Below are 21,571 nucleotides of genomic sequence, written 5' to 3'. Positions count from 1 at the left end.
AGATGCTATTCAGAACAATCAGAATCGTCTGGCCAGAAGACTCCCAAGAGACCAGTAACTGAGTTAGTGATGGGGCTAAAAATTATATATAGATAAAAAATCTGAATAATGAAGGTAAGGAAAGAGACCTGGGCACAGGTAGAGTGGAACGGGAAGAGAATAGATAAGAAAAGAGTAATTAGGATCGCTAGGATGTTCTGATAAAATTAAGAATAACTGTTAAGTTTATAGAGAAGGAGGAAAATTGTAGAACAAGTAAAGAACATTCTTTCACAGCAGTATTAATCACACTATAATGTATTAATTGCTAATATATTTACCTCCCTACAGACTATGAGCTTCTTTAGAAAGAGTCTATGGCTGTGTTTATCATTCCCTTCCCCCTACGCAACCATGGCATTGAATCAATGTTTGGTGAATGGTAATAATTGCTACTATTTATTTAAAATGGACTGTGGTACAGTGGCTGTCGCAAGTTGTATTAATTTTCTAGGACTGCCATCATAAAATAGCACAGGCTGGGTGGCTTAAATGCTAGAGATTTATCTTCTCATGGCTCTGAAGGCTAACAGTCCAAGATTAAGGCGTTGGCAATTTGATTTCTCCTGAGGCCTCTCTCCTTGGCTTGCAGGCAGCTGCCTTCTTGCTGTGTCCTCACATGGCCTTTCGTGTGTGTGCACATCCTTGTGTCTCTTCCTCTTCATGTCAGGATACTCCACCATATTGGATTAAGGCCCTACCCTAGGGGCCTTAACTTACTCATCCCCTCAAAGCCCTTATCTCCCAACATGCTTACAACTATGGGGGTTGTGACATCAACATATGAATCCTAGGGGAACATAATTCAGTCCATAATACCAATTTATAGCTTATTTCATTGGAATCTTCCACAGCTATTTTGTCGGAGAGGCCATTTGAATCTCGGAAAAGTTAGGTAAAGTGGTCAGTGATCCCATGGCTCAACAGCATCCACATGGGGATTTAAACCCAGTTTATTGACCTCAAAGCCCAGTTCTTTACAATGCTCTCCAATGAATGAATGAAATGGAAGTTAAGTAAAGATGAACTGGACAAGCAAAGCTAACAGGTATAGTGTTATCATCATCAGGCTGAAGATTTGCTTTGGCTAAGCAATCTGGTCCCTAAGGGCTCATTTTGTGTTTTAAATGCTCCAGCTCTGTTTTCTAAGAACTGCTCCCTCAGTTAGGATCAGGTGAACTCTTCTGATGTCTAGATGAAAGGTTGGAAATCAAGAGTTCCCAAGAAGAAAAACAAGAACCCATTGAAGCTAGCCCCATGCAGTACAAAGCATGATGTGGAGATCCAGCCAAAGACTAGACTAGCCTTCAGCCCTCAGAACCTGTGCTCTTATGGTGATAAAAACACGTTTTGTTGCTGTTTTTGCTTGCTTTGATGTGCTTTTCAAACCAAAGTGATCTTTTTCCATTATAAACTCTACCGATTTCTTCCTGTTCATTCAAATAGAACATCACTAGAGTTAAGCGGCAAAATTGCAACATGTTTTCCTGAATTAGAGAGAGAGAGAGAGGAAAAGACTTTAAAAACTCCGATGCAATCCAAGTGATAGAGATTTAAGACACCCCCCCCCCCCCCAGGAAATCAGCCACTCACCAGGCCTCTCCCAATTGAATAGGATTCCTGAGAGTCACATTTATAAACTAATGCAGAGAGAAAAGGTGGCGGTTGACAGATGCTAGCTCAGCCCCCAACCCTAATTTGCTCTGCTCTCCATTGCCTTTTGTGTATGTCTCAACTAGAACAAACCCACTTGTCCGGTTCTTCTCATGAGGAACAAAAGGTCTTTAAGCAGAAAGTTTCTCCTGCAGGCTTACAGGCACCTAATGTTAACAGGTTGATTGGGGGTCCAAAATGTGGGGCTACGTGGAGACCCGACCAATTAACAGGGCATGCTCTTGGGACTTTTGTGCTGATTGTTGGGTCTATTTACCCTCTGTGGCTTCACAATTAGGCCCCTTCGCTGTCTACTAGACTCTGGCCCCGGGCTCTAGAGCAAGCTTCCTGGAGCCGAACAGGGAGGGGACCCAAGAATCATCCTTGAATGAATGGCACTGCAGCTAAATGGAACTGACCTAACAGAACTCTTTGGGGCTGGATATGTCCCCTCGTCCAGCAAGACAGTTTGAAAAATTGGTAAATTCTAGCCATTCCTAAAAAATGGCCTTGCTGCCTTGTAACTCATGGCACACAGCCCTCAGTGAAATGTAGTGAGGTCCTGTTATAAAGCATCTTGCCACGGCGGGGGTCGTGGTGCAGACAAGGCCACACAAAGCCATACTCAAAGCCGCTTGGAGAATAGTGATTTGGGATGGGTGCAAGCAAAGAGAGAGGTGCCAAAGGGGACATAGGGAAGCTCCCAAGGGAATTCTGGAAAGTCCAGCATTTACCGAGCATAAGCTATGTTCCAGGCAATATACTACCATGTGGCTTAGCGCTAACATAAATAATGCACAGTCCCTCCTAGGAGGGGCTCAGGGTCACCTCAGGAGCCTAAAAAGGAATCTTTGGAGTTCCAACAAATTATTCCATTCTAAAGTTATGAGTTATATAAGAAATAAACACACACACACACACACACACACACACATTCAAGTGTTTTCCATGTTTTGTACAGAAGTCGATTTTTTTAAGGCCCCTACCTTTTTTTTTTTTTTAAACAATTCAGCTCTTATGGTTAAGGAGGAGAGAGTGGAAACAGAGCCATGGTTTGATCTTCCCCATTTTGTAAGAGAAAGGGAGGATGATGCATACCTCGAGAGGGAAGTTTCTTCAGGGAGGAGAGCCTCTCGCTTTTGTCTCTCTGTAGATTCGCTTTCAGCCCCTACAGGGCTCAGACCCTGCGCATAACAAATAGAACATTAGATAATTACTGTGTCTGCAAGTTCTCCAGAGAGAAAGGCGAAGTGCTAGGCCTCCAAGACAGGAAATCAGAATAAAAACTGCCTTCGTGGAAATTATAAGGTACATCCTGGTTTTTGTCATCCCGTCCCAGCTACGAGAAGACTGACTAACCTCGGAGAGAAAGCAGGATGAAGGACATTGGGGCGGCCCGGCCTAGACAAGGCCTCTTCAGAACAAGCACAAAAGCCACTTCATGGAGAAATTAAAGTCCCTCTTTACAGCCTCTGAAGAGGAACTATTAATGCTTTTCTGTTTCTGACACACTTGTTCTCTTCTAAAGAGTTCGTTTCAATCCTCACCGCCACTGCCATTCCTTTCTTTTTGTTCTTCCCCAAGAAAGCTGGATGGCTTAAAAGTCATTTCGGACTGAAGGCAAAGATCTGTCTTATCCCAAGTTTTTCCTGCCTTGTCTTGTCACGTGTTGTATTTTTCTCTTCAGAAAGGTGTGAGTGGTAAACATCATGAGAAAGTTAATTAGAATTATTACACTTAAGCCTTTCCATTTTATACGAATGTCACCTTTAAAAGTGGCAGTTTCTCAAGGGTAAAAATTGGCCCGATGGCCCTAGAATTATCAGGGGATTATTATTTGGTATAACCGCTTTATTGAGATGTAATCCACATACCCTACATTTCACCTCTTTCGAGAGGACAACACAATCATTCTTAGCATCCAGAGTTGCAAAGCCATCAATCAACACGATCAATTTTACAACATACCCCCATCCCTAAAAGAAACCCCCTATCCAATAGGATCACTCTCCAACAACCTCAGCCCCAAGCAACGACTAATTTACTTTCTGTCTGTCTGATTTTGCTTATTTGGGACACTTTATGTAACCAGACTCATAAACTATGTGGTCTTTTGTGACCCAGATCTTTCACTTAGCACAACGTTTTCAAGGTGGGCCTATACTGTAGCATGTAACCGTAATGCATTTTTTTTAAAGTAAAAGTAAAGTAAAGCCCCCCCAATGTCGGGCTCAAACTCACGACCCTGAGATCAAGAGTCACATGCTCTGTCGGCTGAGCCAGCCAGGCAATCCCTGTGTTTCTTTTTATTGCCAAATAATATTCCATTTTTAGATCTATCAAATTTTTCATCCATTCGTCAGCTGATAGATACTTGGTTTGTTTTCACTTTGGGGCTATTACGCATAATGCTGCCATGAACACTTGTGTACAAGATTTTTAATGGACATATATTTGCAATTCTCTTGGGTCTATGTCTACGAATGGAATTGCCACCCCCTCTGGTAACTCGACGTGTAAACCTTTGATGAATTTCCAGACTATTTCCAAAGTGTCTGCCCCATTTTACATTCCCACCAGCAGTGTGTGAAGATTCTAATGCTTGGCCACATCCTTGCCAACCCTTGTTATTAGCACCTTTGTGAATATCGCCAGCCTCGTGGGGGTGAAGTCGTATCTCATGGTGGTTTTGCTTTGTTCTTCCCTAATGGTTGGGATTATGGTGAAAGTTGCATGCTTCTGGACCCTGAATGCCTGACCCTGAATTAGAATCTAGGAGTCAGCGTTTTACGGAGGCTTATATATCAGTTGTTTGTTCCTATATAATAAATACTTATTATCGCTCACAGTCCCTACGGGTCAGATATTTGGGAGAGGCTTGGTTGCGTATTTCTGGTCTGGTATCCCAGAGTGCTCTGTTATATAGGAGCCAGGGCTATAGAAATTTGAAGACTTGACTTGGACTGGAAGATGGTCTTCCAGGGTCTGCTTCGTGTGCCTGCAATTTGTGCGGTCACGCAGGACCCTGCATTCAGAAGGATTTCGCATGCTTAGTTGGATGTGCTGCTACAGCTCTGTTGAAACCCTTAATAATTTATTCTTTGAGCTTGTGCTTTATAAGTAGAGTATAAGTAAAGTATAAAGACAAGGGAACACATATCCGTGTAATAATGTGTATCTGTGTTCCCATGGGCCCTATTTGCATGTGATGATTACAATCCGCATGAGCACGAGATCTCAGTGAACCCTTGGTGTATGAGAGTTCATTGTGACTCAAAGGAAGTACATATAAGGAAGTATATATATACACATACGTATACGTATACATATATGTACACATAGGAAAGTACATACATATAAGTACATATAAGGAGCTATAGATATAAGTATATATTTATATATATGCATATACATATGCATATAGAACTTTCTGTTAAAACTCAGACTTGCTGTGAACACAGTAAAGACTGGCCTTTGAGGTGAATGAAGGGGAAGAGAGGAAAGAAAGCTGGTGAGACGACCAAAGGCGTGTAGGACACCACGGGCCCCTCCCTGTTCCCTTTGAACTCTCTAGGAAAGCTACCAAACCCGCCAGATACTTTCTGGGAATGAGTCTTTTTTGATGAAAGCTAGAGACGTGTTTCCGTTGGGAGTATGAGTGGATATGGGGAAAAAGAGAGAGAGTGCCAAAGGATGCAGGCATAAGGGCTAGGGGGGACCGTGAGGAATTTAAGATTTCATGAAATCATGGGGGGAAGACTTTGGCCTGCCACTGGCCATGGAATGGGGAGGACTCAGTTTGAGTTGACATTGAGATTTTTCACGGCTCAGTTTACATTTGAGTTTTACGTCTATATTCTGCAGGTGGGACATGATGTATAGCTTCTCAGTTCCAAATGAGTAACGTCCACTTATCATGAATCTCCTCTATTTAGACATCTTTGTTATGACAGTTCTGTGAGACATACCCCTGGATCTCTCTGAGGCATGTGGACATGATGCTCATTTCCTAAATAGGGAAAATTAGAATAGCCTGTACTCTGCATTCAGGGTGTCATCTTCCTTGGGTGTCCACCAGATCGCAAGTCTGGGCAGCTAGTAGGCAGATCTGGGCCAGGTTTCACAACGCCGAGCCTGACTGAAACGCATTGATCCCCAACCTCAGCGCTAAACCAAGGGACAGAGGGAAGGGCGAAGGCCCCGCTGGGGCTGTGGGAGAGCTACTGGAAACTAACGTCAGCACGAAACACTGGCATTTGAGGAATATGAGGCGAAAGGGAAGGGAGGGTAGAATGTTCTGGCCTGTAGATGCAACTGCTCCTGAGTCTTGGCATGACTCACCCTGAAGCCCACCGTCCTTCACTAATTGGCAGAATCTCCTTGTTGTTCTGTGGGCTCCACTGAGAACCCGCCGTGGGAGCAACCCTGCTTGTCAAAGCCGTGGCTTCAGCCATGCCGAGGCTCTTCGCCCCGGACGGCCTCTACGCCTGAAAAGCGATGAGTGCAGCAGCGACGTTGTGCAAAGCCAGATCGTCAGGCCCCGGGTTCAACGAGGCGAAAGACCTTACCTCCATTCAGTAGAGCCTCATTGACGAGCCCCTGCTTTGCTGTTTCAAACGACAGGCAGAGAAACAACCACACCACAGCTGTGAACCACAAGCTTTTCTTCTTGTACACAAATTGAAAGAGTGAATTTCTTAGAAAGAAAAGCGTTCCTGCAATTTGGATTATATTTCAAAGTCAGTGGGTTATTTGTTAGGGAGCAACATTTACTATTATTTTAAGCTGTCTAACATTAAATGGTGGCTATTCTATTTGACTTTGTCCATGTTTTCAATTAATTATACATGGGCTTTGACCTCCAGTCCCATGTAACCCAACACGTACATTAGCTTCCAGCCTCATCTACCCAATTGTCCACTCACCCCTTCAGTCCAGGTGGTCAAAGGACATCTCAAACTAGACACATCTCAAACCGAACTCCTCACTCCCCATACACCCCTGTCTTACTCTTCTGGCCAAACCAGTCTTCGTCTCCGGTCATTCCGTTGCTTAGGCCAGCACCCGTGATCAAGCCTTGTACTCTGCACTTGACCAACCTTCGTCTGGAAGGATCCTCACCAAGACATCTCCATGCCTTACCCCTCTAGGTCACTCACATCTCTGGTCAAATGTCACTTTCTCAGAGAGACCTTCTGTGACCACCTTATGTCCCATACCTGACCATTTTTCTCCACTCAACTGTACTATTTTTTCATAGCATTATCACCATAGGAGAAGTTATATATTAGTTTATTTACGTCTTTCCATGTTCTCTTACTAAAATGTAAGCTCTTTGAGGATAAAGCCATTCTTTTACTCGTTGCCGTATATACAACACAGGAAGGTATTTGTACAGAGTAGGTTCTCAGCAAATATTTGTTGAGTCCGTTCATGAACAAATAAACAAAAGAATTTTTTTAGGGTAGATCCAAAAGATGATTATCCAGGGTTTAGTGTTTACCTGTGGACAAATTGAAGCTGTGCTTCAAGGAGACACAGCGAATGAAATTCAAAGGGAATCTGCTTAGAAGGGTGTTCACGTGATGATTTCTTGGCGTGTTTTCTCTCTGGCTATTCTTAAATCTAAAGGAAAAATAGAAAAAAATACGTAACATTTTCTTCAGAAATGTTTATTGAGCATTTGCTCTGTGCATGGTGTTATACGAGATATAAACATAATGGCGAAACAGTTCTTTCTTTCAAGGATTTCACAATTTTACACATTACTACAACGCTAAATTATCCCACTGTATTGAAAAATGCTCAAATGTCTTAGTGTCCCAGTTAGCAAAGACAAATTATAATCAAGTGATTACTTCAGTGTCATATTAAAAAAATAAAACATACACCATAAATAATTCAAACAATACAGAAAGGCATAAGATTGCTTTGAATGCCAATGCCAGAATAACTGGGTGAACATCTACATAGACAGAAGAACTCACAGAAGATGTATAAAAAGAGAGAGGAAAATAAATTGGCTGATAAAAATGGGATAGGGCAGGGGCGCCTGGGTGACTCAGTCAGTTAAGCATCCGATTTTGCCTCAGGGTCATGATCTCACGGTCTGTGAGTTCAAGCCCCATGTTGGGCTCTGTGCTGACAGCTCAGAGCCTGGAACCTCCTTCAGATTCTGTGTCTCCCTCTCTCTCTGCCCTTCCCCACTCACACTCTATCTCTCTCTGTCTCTCAAAAATGAATAAATGTTAAAAAAATATATTTTTAATGGGATAGGGCTATACCTGGTATTTTGAAAATGAGAAGTGATTCATTTTTCTTGATTTAACAGAATAAAAAGAACAGGGAGTAAAGCAGAAAGAATTGTTAATTTTTACCAGAATCTTTCTTCGCTAGTTTAGGCCTTGATTTCTCAAAGATCCTTTGAAGTACGAAGTCTCATCGTGAAGACTACTAAGATGTTGGTGTGTATGCTTGCGTAGCAAGTTCAATGCTGACTGCGCCTCGCTACAAAATATGGAGAATGTTGGTGCTGCTACCCTTCCCATCACACCTGCTATTCGCTGTGTTTTCATTTTCCGTTAGTCGGTTTGGGGGGTCGTGGTCAGAGTTTATAACAATAGCTGTTTTGTGACCATAGTCCTCCCACTGGTTACTCTCAGTTCTATGTTAAAGGGATTCCATGCTCTTAACAATGACTTCTCAATACCTGAATTCTTTACTCTGTCTCTCGTTGGCTGGAGTTTGGCATTTGGTAGTTTTTTTCCCCCTCTATCCATGAGTGCTGTTTCTAGACCTCTTTCTTTTTTTTTTTTTTTTAAGTTTACGTATTTATTTTGAGAGAGAAAGAGAGCAAGAGAGAATGAGAAGGCGAGGGGCAGAGAGAAAGAGAGAGAGTGAGAGAGGATCCCAAGCTGACTCCACACTGTGAGTGCAGAGCCCGACACGGGACTCAAAGTCATGAACTTCGAGATCGTGACCTGAGCTGAAATCAAGAGTCAGCTGCTTAACCCAATGGGCCACCCAGGTGCCTTGACCTCTTTCATATTTGAGAATTCCTGTTGCCTTTGGACTTCAGGGGCAGTAGGACTGGGCCAAACTTCTCTTTCTCGAAGAACTATGCAGCGATTGCTACACTGTCTCTGATACTGAATTCTGCTGTGAGCTGTCTAAGGGTAACTTGATATTTCCTCCCTTTGAAATCTTCCTTCATTTTTTTTTCTTTCTAAGAAACTTTATGGCTCAGAGCAGTTTCAGGTTCCCAGAAAAATTGAGTGAAAAGTACAGAGGGTTTCCATATATCCTCTGCCCGGACAGACCCCCCCAGCCTCCCCATTATCAACATGCCTCACCTGACTGGTACATTCTTTACAACCTGCCCTCGCACATCGTTATCACCCGAAGCCCATCGTTGTCTTTAGGGTTCACTCTTAGTTTTGTACATTCTATAGTTTCGAGGAATGTATAATGACACGTGTCTACCATTATAGTTTCAAATATATACATATAGTTTCAAAAATACATATACTTTATATATCATAACATAATGTTATGTAATATACATACGTTTACATCTAGTATAGCCACGTATATAGTCACAGAGAAGTTTCCCCACCCTAAAAAGCCTCTGTTCTCTGCCTATTCTTCCCTGTCTTCTTTCCAACCTCTGGCAGCCACTGAACTTTTTACTGTACCCATAATTTTGCCTTTTCTGGAATGTCAGACAGTTGGAATCATACAGTATGTAGCCTTTTAAGATTAGCTTTTTTCTCTTAGTAATTACATTTAAGTCTCTTCTAGGTCTTTTCATGTATTCTAATAGCCAAATAATGTCTTCATTTTTAAAATTGAAAAAATATAATCTGAAGTATCTGAATGTTATTATTCTAGATCTTTTTTTCTTGGTATAAGATGTGACCTCTAAATTTTATATTATAATATTTCACACATGAAGGCATAATAACAAAACAAATTCCTCTAACCTTTCCACCACAACAAAGATCAGAATTTTTCCAGAATCATTGCCTCCATCAACATTCTTCTCTGCTCTCTCAGCCCACAGTCTATCTAACAGAGAGAAACACTGTCTTGAATTTTGTATTTATGATTCTCTTGTTTTGTATAATGAGTTTTACCATATAACAATAAATATATTCCTCTAAAGCATATATTGTTTAGTTTGGTGTGTGGGTTGTTTTCAGTTTTATAGAATATATAATATATAGAAATACATAATCTATATAACAATATATAGTCTTCTACAACTCGGTTTTTCACTCACTATTATGTGTTTAAGATTCATCCATCTTGTTGCATAATATTTCATTGGGTAAATATGACTTAATTCTCCTATAGACAGATAGGAGATAGATAGGCACTCAGGATGTTTCCAGTTTGTCCTTTTTTGTTTTTAAGTTTATTTATTTAGTTTGAGAGAGAGAGAGAATGAGCAGGGGAAGGGCAGAGAGAGAGAGAAGGAGAGGAGTATCCCAAGCAGGCTCCACACTCAGTGTGGAGCCCAGTGTGGGGCTTGAACTCACGAAATGCAAGATCATGACCTGAGCCGAAATCAAGAGTTGGATGCTTAACCAACTGAGCCATCCACGGTGGACAGCGCCCCCATGATCACTTACTTCTATCATGATGTACACATGTAATTTTCTCTAGGAGTGGAATTGTTAGATTGCAGGCCAATGTAAACATTCATTTTGCAAGATAATGCCAAATTGTTTTGCCAAGAGTGTTTACTAATTTACACTCCCACCATCAGTATATAAAATATATGTTTACCCATTTTCTTGCTAACACTTGGCATTTCAGACTTCTTACTTTTTGCAAATTAGTAGATGAAAAATAGCACTTCATTATGGTCTTAGTTTGCATTTTCCTGGGTTACTAATGAGGTTGGCACCTTCTCAAATGTTTGTTGGCTGTTTTGGTTTCTTCTGGGAAAGAACTGTCATTTACTTATTTTTCATTTAATTGTTTTTATTTTCCCTTTTCCTTTTTAAAAAACATATATTTTTATACATTGGTTATGTTCATCGCAAATATAGTCTCACTTTTTTGGGTTAGTCTTCTCGCTTTTTTGTTGTAATATTTGAAAGAAGTTGTTAATTTTAATATAGGCAAACATCAATCTTTTCTTTGATGTTAGTGCTTTTTGATTTCAGAAGTTTTTTTCCTTATTCTAATGTCAAAAAGACATTTTCCCACATTATCTTTGAAATACTTTAAAGTTTTGCCTTTCACTTATAAGCCTTTAATCCATCTGGAATCTTACATAATACATGATCTTGTATATGGTATGAGGTAGGGACACAATTTTATTCTTTCCCACATAGATAACTGTCTCAGCAACATTATCAAATGATAATCACTGTAGTATATCAAGTGTTGATAAATATGTCTGTGTGTCTTTTCTAGGCTTTTCTCTTCTGTTTATAACAGAAGCTACACCAATACCACAGTGTCCTAATTAGTCATGCTTTATAATAACTATTGATGTGGGGTGGGGAAAATTCCCCTGACTTACTGTCTTTTTTTTAACTTTTTATTCTTTGATATACATTTTAGAAACAATTTTTTAAGTGTCTCTGAAAATTCTATTAAGGTTGCTTTAGTTTCTGGGTTTTTTTTTGTTTACACTGGCAAGCATTAAATCTATAGATCAGATTAGGAAGAATTAAAATCTTCTGATATTGGACCTTTCTACCTGTATACCTGATAAATTTTACAATTTAAGTCTTCTTTAATGTCTTTCCATACAGTTTTATAATTTCCCCCAACAGGTTCTGCACCATTTTTGTTAGATTTATTTCCAAGGATCTTCTATTTTTTCATTGCTATTTTAAATGTCATGTAGTTTTTAAAATAACAAAGTTTAGCTGGTATTTTAAAAATGCAATTAATGTTTGTTTCTTGATCTTTCATGTCCATCTTGCTTTATTCTCTTATTCTAATAATGTAAATCATTAATCTTTAGATAATGAGCATTTTATTACTCCCTTCCTAATCTTCATGCCTTTAATTTTTGTCTTCTTGTTTTATGGAACGAACAAGGCCTTCAATAAACGTTGAGGGTGTGCAGTGATGATGAGAATCCTTATTTTGGTCTTAATTTTAAAGAGAGTACTTCCAATATTTTCCCATCAAGAATAAAGTTTTCTCTAGATATTTTTAAATAATATTTATTAGGTTAAGAATGTTTCCTTCTATTCCTAGCTTCTAATCGGGTATTTTTAACCTGAATAGCTGTCGTATTGTATCAAATGATTTTTCTGCTCTCATGGGATTGGTATATGGCTTTTCTCCTTCATTCATTAATGTGGTAAATTACATTCATAGTTTTTCTTTTTTAAAAAAATTTTTTTTGTGTTTATTTATTTTTGAGAGACAGAGAGACAGAGTGTGAGTGGGGGGAGGGGCAGAGAGAGAGGGAGACACAGAATCTGAAGCAGGCTCCAGGCTCTGAGCTGTCAGCACAGAGCCCGACGCGGGGCTCGAACTCACGAACTGTGAGATCATGACCTGAGCCGAGGTCGGACGCTCAACTGACTGAGCCATCCAGGCGCCCCCATAATTTTTTTAATGTGAAACCCCTCTTGGCATTGCTGGGATCAACTCAGCTATTTCTGTCAATTCAGCTATATATGCTGTCGATTTTTGCTTGATATTATTTTGTTTAGGCTTTTTACATCTATGTACACACACACACACACACACTAATATGGTTATAAACAACCTACCAGGTTGTACTTTACAGAGTATGTAATGTTGGTGAACTGCAGGGTTTGTCTGATGACAAATACTTAATAGCCACTCAACAGATACTTTTGATACTGATGATGAAAGTAATAGAGTTGACAGCGTGTCTTTCTATGTTAGAAAAATGCCACTTTAAGATGCTGGTTTGGAAGGGAAGTATCTGATCACAGAGTCCATTATGGACACTGTAAACACAGCCAGTCCACTTGTGTCCAAATGGTATCTATATAGCCAATAGAGAATAAAAATATGTTCAGAACAGGATAATATTTCCAAGTTTCTGGAATATAACGGTGAAAATTATTTGGGGGAATGGGATGTCCTTGCTCACAGAGTAGAATTTTCTGACTTTAAACAGAATATCCTGTCTCTACAAGAATACATTTCACCGAAAGTCTCTAATGCTGCAGTGGAAATTGAAAGGGACAAGATAATTGATGGTTCCCTCAATTAGGGATGTCGTTTGTTACCATAGTAATCACACTCACTGTCCTCCTTATATTCCTTGCCTTTTTACCTTTCCTTAAACATCAGAATTTATGTTTGTTTTTTAAAATAAATTTTATACATGCACTATAATATGAATCATCTTATTTTCAGGTCTTAGGTATAATGCTTACTATTACACTGGTCTTTCTTCATTTTTTTTCATTTAATCATTCCAGGACTTATTGTTCTCTCTGCCATCGTGTTTTGTACCGTGTAATGACACTCCTTTATAATTTGCTTTCATGTACCAAAATATAGACAATGAATCAGAAATCAATATTATAAAATGATAAAGCAACTCCAAAACAGACAAATAATTTTTTCAAAGCAAAGGAAGTATGTAAGGCAGAGAAATAAATATACGTTATAGATTGCATGAGGACTCAGACTTTTTTTAAAAGTAACAAGGACGCTAAAATTAGGAAGTGGCAAGAAAAATCAAGAGAACAACTGGACCATGAAATTTTATCCCTTAAAAAAGGAGAGGATTTCTCACACTAATGTCCTCTCGATGTATTATTTTTATCCTTCAGCCTGTATGACAATTACAGAGGCTAACAAGTGGATTGCTTGCTCCAAGATAAAAATAGAAGGGCAGCTGTGTGGCAGGAACGTGTCTGAGGCTGTTACCTTGACGAAATGGCCTAATCCCACAGATATCAGTGAGCAGGGAACATGATGAAAGTCATTTAAATTCGAGTACGGAAACAAAGGCTAAGAAATCAAGAGAAAGCCTTCAAATGAGATGTAACGTGAGGGTTGATTCTGTTCATATCTGAGGCGTATATGCCAAGTGAAGGGACGTGCCATGTTTCAGTATTTGTCCTGACTGCCATAGGTAATTTATTTTTAAGAGTTCTGCACTGTATCTATCCAAGTATGTGATTCAGTATATGACAACCCCAGTCCTGGGTGCCACTAATCCCTATTTCTGTCACTGATATGTTTCATCCGTCATTTATCCAACACACTCACTTCTGCCTGACCAAAGGGGAGAACAATGACAGTCATTCCAGGGAGCTGCAAGTTAAAAACCAATCCAAACAAAACACATTGTTTTAAACTATTGAAGGCAGCCTGATGCATCTGGCAGAAAGCTCCCCCAAAGATCATTCACTTTAGAGAAGTGGCTAATGTTCCAGTAGCTTCTTTCACTTTTTGCCCTTCCAGAATAGCTTTGGGGTATTAATAAAACTTCATGGAGAGCCCATGACGCTCAACAAAGGAAAGGACTCTTGAGAGAGTCCACTCATTTAAATTGACATTGGCCTTCTAACTCCACAGGAAGCCATTGAGTTTTAAGTGAGACTTTATTGGTTTGTTCGGTGCCCTTTACAATCCCCTTGGATTTTAATGAAATATTAGAACTAATAAAACAGTGAAGGGCACCTGACCCAGAAAGAATCCTGAAAAGTCCACTTTTATATTTCTTATTGGTAACACACCTGCAGTCACCTATGTTTCTCATTCATATTTTTAACTGAATGCCACTGAGGACATATTACAAAGACCAGGAAGTAGATACCCCTACACGCTCCTGATACCTCGACACTTAGGTAAGCCACCATCCCCAGTCCTGGGTGCCACTCTTAGGCAGATGGGAGAGTGAGGAGAAATCCTGAATTAACTGAGTTAAAATATGAAGTTACTGTATTATTCCAGAATGGATTCTTTTTCCCATACTCAGATATAATGAAATTTAAGGTCGAGATTAAGTTGAGTTATGGAAAAATACAGAACATTCTTTTCTTTCTCACACATGAGTAAGTGACCAAAAAATTAATACCCACAACATCTTTCTTTTGGCTTGTATACTAGTGATCTATGGCTGCACAGCAAGTTATGTCCCCCTCCCCTGCAAGATGGCAGCTTAAAACAACTATAATAATTTACTTCACATAGTTTCTGTGGCTCAGGAATTCCAGAGCGGCTCAGTTAGGTGCTGGATGGTTCTGGATCAGTGTCTCTCCTGGCTACTATAAATATGGTGATTGGAAAGACTGACTGGTTTTGAAGGGCATCGTTCCAAGATGGCTCATCCAATCACTGGCCAGTTGGTGCCAGCTGTTGGCAGGAGGACTCATTTCCACCCCATGTCCATTTTTCATAAAGCTGCTAAAGTGTTTACACCACCTGGTGGCATTCACTTCCTCCCAAGCGAATAATTCCAGAGAGCACAAGGTGGAAGCAACATGTCTTTTACTATCTACCCTCAGAAGTCATAGCCCATCATATCTACAATATCCTATCGGTTACAACGCGTCAACCCTGCTCAATGGGGGAGGTGGGGACTGGGGGCCCCTTAACCGAGGGACCCTTCAGGAGATGGCTAACACAGTGTGCAAACTAGAACTACATGTTTAGAAGCATTGCTTCAGTCGTTATAAATACGGAAATGGTATTTCAAGTGGACATTCAAACAGGCATAAGCAGCCAAACCGTGTGAGAACTCAGTTTGGTATTGTTCTCTTGTTGGCACAACATCGTCTGATAAAAATCACAGGATTTTCCATGGTACACAGCTCTTTTTTTTCCCCCACTCACGGTGGAGTGCAAATGTTGTTTTTCCAGCCCTTACGTAAGGCTAAAGTACGGGCTCCTCGTTAAAAGTTACCCTTTATGTTACAGAGCAAGGTTAAGGCTCCGGCTGAAGTTATTTAATACACACGAAGCATTTCATCTACATTTTGTTGTTACTACAGATACGAGCCAATAAAATAAGAGGAAGGGAAATAAGTGTCTGAATAAAAGGAAAACAGGCAAGGGTTACAGTTTGTCGGGAGTATTATACAGACATCTTTTCCCAAGTAAGATAAGTGGAAAAGGAAGGTAAAGAAAGAGAGAGAAGCTAGAGATGGACCTCGAGCAGGGCCTTCTAGTTCACTCTCTTCATTTTGCAAATGAAACACAGGCCTAAAAAATTTAATGGACTTATCCAAAACCACACAGTAGATTAACCAGGTATATATTCTGAGGTGATTTCACAGGACTGAACTTCTTTCTCTTGATTAATTTTGTATACAACATCGAACAAGTCAAAAGTCCAAACTTGAGTTAAATCATCAGTTATATATTGTCACCCAGACAAATAGGAAAGTGATTGCTTGATGACTTCAACTAATCACAGTTTTTTTTGTTGTTTTTTTTTTTTGTTGTTGTTTTTTTTTTTTAGAAACATCGATTTGGTCCAAAAGCTTTGTGTTGTGAAGATAATGCAGGCCAATGAAATCTTTCTTTCCAGGTCCCAAACTATAATTCACGGTGTTGTGGGTTTTTTTTTTTTTTTAAATGAAAGAGACCTTTCATTAGGACGGTCTCGTTACAGAAAAAAATACTTCTGTTTCTCTTTTGTTTCAAACATAATCTCATGTTTTATATAATTTTGAAAGCGAAGGATACTTTCGAAAATAATCTCATGTTTTATATAATTTTGAAAGCGAAGGATACTTGTTTCACGCAGGAAGCGCTAATCGTAGAAAACAGTGCGACAATGTGCCTAAATTCTGATCCGATGAAACTGCTCTCCTACAGCTGAATGTCTGTTTACTTGGTATATTACAAGTGTGTCCCAGGAAGTGTTTTCCAACCTCACTGCTTCCTTTCAACTCCCCATTGCCTGCTTCCCTTTTGTGTGCAAAACTTTCTGATTGTTGTCATTTTATTTTCATGCCACATTAGCCTGGAAAACGTTCTTCTAAACAAACAAGTGTTGTCAAAAGGCAGAAGATGCACTATTTATCTTGGATCCTAGCCAATTAAAGTCACCCATAAGAGTCTGTGGCTTCGTTTAGAAATGTGGCCGCTTCATGCGGAAACAGAATTAGCATATGCTAAATGGCAACTCTGAGTTGCTAGGACAAGGTGGAAGAGGTCTTGGGTTTAACTGATTAGAAAATGTGAAAATTAATGGGCTTTGTAGATGAAGAAATACAGTGATGATGCACAGGCACCTACATGTCTTTATAAAATCAAACATTTATTGAGTACCTACCTTCGATCATGGGTGAGGCTGGCGATAGGGTTTCAAGGTTGACTTGGAGTTTTAGGGCTCAAATTCTATTTCTCACCTCTTCTATCCTCCAGGTTTTATGCTAAATGTATTAAGCACAGAAGGAAAATGGCCAAATACCTTGGAAAATACTTGCTAATCAGTGCTCCTCCAGAAAAGGCTTGCTAGCATGGCTAATGCCAAGAGGCTTAAATACATCTCGGCCTGTGTTAACAGCCACTAGACTTCACCCTATTGGAAAACCAATTCAAAACACAACCACCAGTGCCCGTGACAAGGAAATAGGAAAGAAATGTAAAAAAAAATCATGTAGTTATCACCAATGCCTAGTGTTTAGCTGCAGAGACTACCCAGTCCCTTCCTATGGACTACCCTTGATAGTCCATAGGCTTCCTTCTTGATGGAGCCTGCCTCTGTAAGATGGGTCAGGAGCACTACTTAGGTAGCCCTACTGTTTGAGAACAGAAAGCCCCAGGAACGAGGGCAGGAAGTAAAAGTGAGCAAAGAACCTGCCCTGAGAAAACTGCCATCAGAAGCAAAAGAAAATATTGGGCATTCATTGGCGTTCATCCATTTTCAATGCAGTGACCCCATCCACTAGTGAGCTATGACCCAATGAAAGTCAGGCTCAGACCAAAAAACAAAACAAAAGAAAACAAACAAAAAGCAAAAAACCAAAAGCAACCAACCAACCAAACAACAACAACAACAACAAACAAATAACATAAAACAAAACAACACACAAAACTTTCTGGGAAGGAAAGCCATTGATATTTCCTTCTGCAAGCCTCTGGCTGGGGAAAAGAAGCTTGGGTAGGAATTCTGTTTCTTTTGAGGTTTAAGTGTATGAGTGAAGGAGTCTCCCTTCCCATCAGGCACTAACCTGACTCTTAAGGACTCCACCATCACCATCTAGCTGGATAAATGTCGGCTTATTACCTCCGAATCTCAAGTTCTCAAGTCCCTCTGTGAAATGTGAGTGTCCCCCCACTAGCTGTGACGGGTAAAGGCATACTCCCTGTAGGTTTACCCAAAGAATCCTCTGGGCCAATCCTGAGCAGGCCTACGAGTCACTTAGAAGTCTCCCATCCCCTAAGAGATGGTACCCAGAGGAAAGATCTAGAATTAGTCTTGCAGCATGAAGACAGCGTGCCTGGGGCCAGCCAGTGACTTCAGTGGGACCACTGAACAACATTTCCAAGTCCTCCTGGGACTTCTCAGGACTGGCTTCTACCCTGATCCTTTGAGTATGTTCCAGCTTTCTCACGTGCGGACCTCTAGAACTGTGGTATGACTTCTCCTCTGGCTCAAAGGAAGAACCTGCGTTTCCCTTGGGGTTGTTGACGAGATCTCACCGCAAAGCCCATGCTGCTGCTGGCTCGGCATAGCAGTGTGTCTGCCAGGAGATATTATGATCACTCATTCCTTCAGTGTCAGCCCCAAGCTCACCACACCCCTGGGTTAGTGTCACGTGCACCATGCCTTAGTTTCTCTGGGGGCCGGCCGCACAGCTGGGTTAGCCCTGTTGGCTCTGGCCCGGGTTTCCAGCTTCCTCTCCGATTTCTACCGGTCCTCTATTGAAATTACGGCGCGCCTGTTTCCACAAAACTGGGGAGATCCACCAAGGTGAGAGGCTTTTACATCATAAGCAACCCAACAGCACCTCTCAGAGATGGACAGCAGTGGCTTTATGTAGGCAGTGCCCTCTACCCGATTGCAGTGTGGCTAAGGCACGTGTGAGGCTCTCCCCTAAAAAGAATGCAAACCGTATCCTCCACCAGGAATGTCCTCGAACCCAAGAGCAGAGGTACGCCTCCTTTCCATTCAGCCCTCGCAAAGGCCTTTGTTACTCTCTTCGTAACAACTACCAACTACGTACCTCAGTTGTTTCACCAATCATACCATTTTGTAACTACTGCATTTAAGTCTATTTCTCAGTTTTGTTGCAAGGTTCACAAAGGCCAGGACGCTCTATTAACTCTCTTTGTATTATCAGTACCGAGCAGTATGCTGGGGATAGAGTAAGCCTTCAAATAATGTGTTTTGTGACTGAGTACATAGATGGATGGATGGATGGATGGATGGATGAAACCAGCCTATAGATGGATTGGAATATGATGGCATATAAATGTAAAAGATCATGACACGTCCATCCCATCGTTATCATGGCGCTTGAGAGACCTCTGACAAATCCTAATGTACGGAACAAGGTGTCAGTTCTAAGACAGATTTTTTTCCCCCCTCATGTTTTACATCTTTGAAATGGGGAGGCATCTCCCAATTTCTATAGGCCAGGAGGCAGTCGGGAAAAGCTGCCATGATATGCTGGTGCATCCAAAGTAGTAAGGTTTGGATCAAGGGTTTGGAAGGAATTTGTGGAGGGGATGGAGGACGGTTTTAAAGACACGCAACAGGGGCGCCTGGGTGACGCAGTCAGTTAAGCGTCCGACTTCAGCCAGGTCACGATCTCGCGGTCCGTGAGTTCGAGCCCCGCGTCAGGCTCTGGGCTGATGGCTCAGAGCCTGGAGCCTGTTTCGGATTCTGTGTCTCCCTCTCTCTCTGCCCCTCCCCCGTTCATGCTCTGTCTCTCTCTGTCCCAAAAATAAATAAAAAACATTAAAAAATAATAAAAAAAAATAAAGACACGCAACATTCACAACATTTCTGATACCACGGAATACAACAGTATATGGGGCAGATCATAGTACCTCCTGCTTCGGGTAAAGATGTTTTCAGAAGAAACAGCATCTGAATGTAAGGAAGCTTTAGGAATCCTTACCCAATTCAATTCGCTTATGTTCTCTCTTTTACGGAATGCACATGAGTGCTGTATCATAAGAAGCTAGGTCTAAGCAGCTCTAAAACGGATTTCACTAAAAAGAAAATAAAAACTGAGAGAAAAAAGGTATGCAGATCTACTTGATAGCATTTTTTTTCCTTTCTTAGCAATCTATAAAATAAGGGTGGTTTTTACAGCCCATGATATTATTTTCCATGAAATATGGGGTACTTGCTGTAAAACTAGTGATTTTTTTCTCCCTCTTTTGAGAAACCGACGGGACTGATAAATTGCCGCTGTCACTTATTTCCCTAAAGTAAAGGGACACGGAGCGCTGCAGGTACGTTTCTTAGATAAGTCTCACACTGTTGCCATAAACGAGCCACCCGGATGCTTGCAAATTCCCAGTCTCTCTGTGCAAACTGAGGTTTTGTTACGGTTTAATGTTGCTGCTGAAGAAAAGAGAGAGAGACCCGCCCAGGGAAGCCACATTAAAAACAGTCCACACAGTTTTGGTAGCACCGTGGGTCACTGCCACCCTCCACAATCTCCACCCCGAAAGAACACAAGCACGTGCGGACTCTCGCCAACCCTAACTCTGAGGTTGATGCGAAGTTGTTGCCAAAGCGCTCTCTTCCCTCAAAAGAAGATGGTGAGTCCACATCTTAGACGATCAAACATAAAAGGGAAATGATAGCAACAGAGGAAAGAATCTTGTAAGCAGAGAGAGCTGAACTATCAAAGAGAAACAAGAAACCCTTTGGATACTCACAAGGTCTCTGCTACGTCTCTTTGCGTCCTGAACTTTCCCCTTTGCTGCTTATTTTAAGAACCAAAGTTAGGCCTCACACAAGCGGGCCCCGACCTTGCTATTTCGGCAAGGGCCAGAACCACAGGCAAAGGTGTTCAGACGAGGTGCAACATCTCTGCTTTTTTTTTTTTTTTTTTTTTTTTTTTTTTACTGCTCCCCACCCAGTGGGCCCACCCACTCTGTGGCTTTCAAATTCTCCCCAGCCTCCACTTGACCTCCAAACAGTGGGCAGCAGGGCGTGGAGGGGCGTAAATGATAGCTCAGACTCTGCTCCTCAGATGGTGCATTTGACAACGGTGTGGCACACGGCCCACCCCAAAGGACGAAAAACACAACTAGAAGAAGAAACAAAAGGCTCCCTCGCGTACAGATGCCCCCCGTGTGCAATTACGGTCTGTAATTCCCAGCCGCAGCATTGAAATCCGTGCCTTTTCAAAGTGCTCATGGTAGATTGCAAACTGCTGAGTTACCACCTTCCTCGATGAGTTGTCTTTGGAAAGGCTCCCCCTACTCCACCCTACGCTTCATTAGAAGAAAAGAAAAAAAAAAAAAAAAAAAAAAGCGTCCAAAAGGGTTATAGGTTCATCTCCAAACTGTGCATCGGTTCCTAGAAGCAAAACTAGGGTTTGCTCTTTGGGGTCCAGAAAAGGAAAGCGGAAAAGGGAAAAGAAAATATTTGGTATTCCAAGAGTGCCAAGTCCCAAAGCTCCCAAATTCTCTCCGGCAATATCCTTCCACATCTGTAGTCCCTGCAGCAGCTGGGACCCTGATGCTGTCCGTGATTGCACATCCACGCAGCTCGGTTGTGTGGGAGAGAAGCAGCTGTACGCACCACATTTAAAACATTTAGTTACTATTATCTCTTCTCGAAAAGCATGCCAGGTGCCGTGGGGGGAAGGCGGACAGCACCCCGGGCAGGTTCCACCGGGCTTGGCAGCTGCAGAGAGAGCCAAGGGGAGGGCGCGTGGAAGCCGTGAGGTAGCGTCTGGTCTGAAGGAAATGAAATACCGCTCGCGGAGTGCTT

This window comes from Panthera leo, chromosome D4 (assembly GCF_018350215.1).
Source record: "Panthera leo isolate Ple1 chromosome D4, P.leo_Ple1_pat1.1, whole genome shotgun sequence".
Classification (NCBI taxonomy): Eukaryota; Metazoa; Chordata; class Mammalia; order Carnivora; family Felidae; genus Panthera; species Panthera leo.
Note: the sequence above shows the minus strand (reverse complement) of the source record.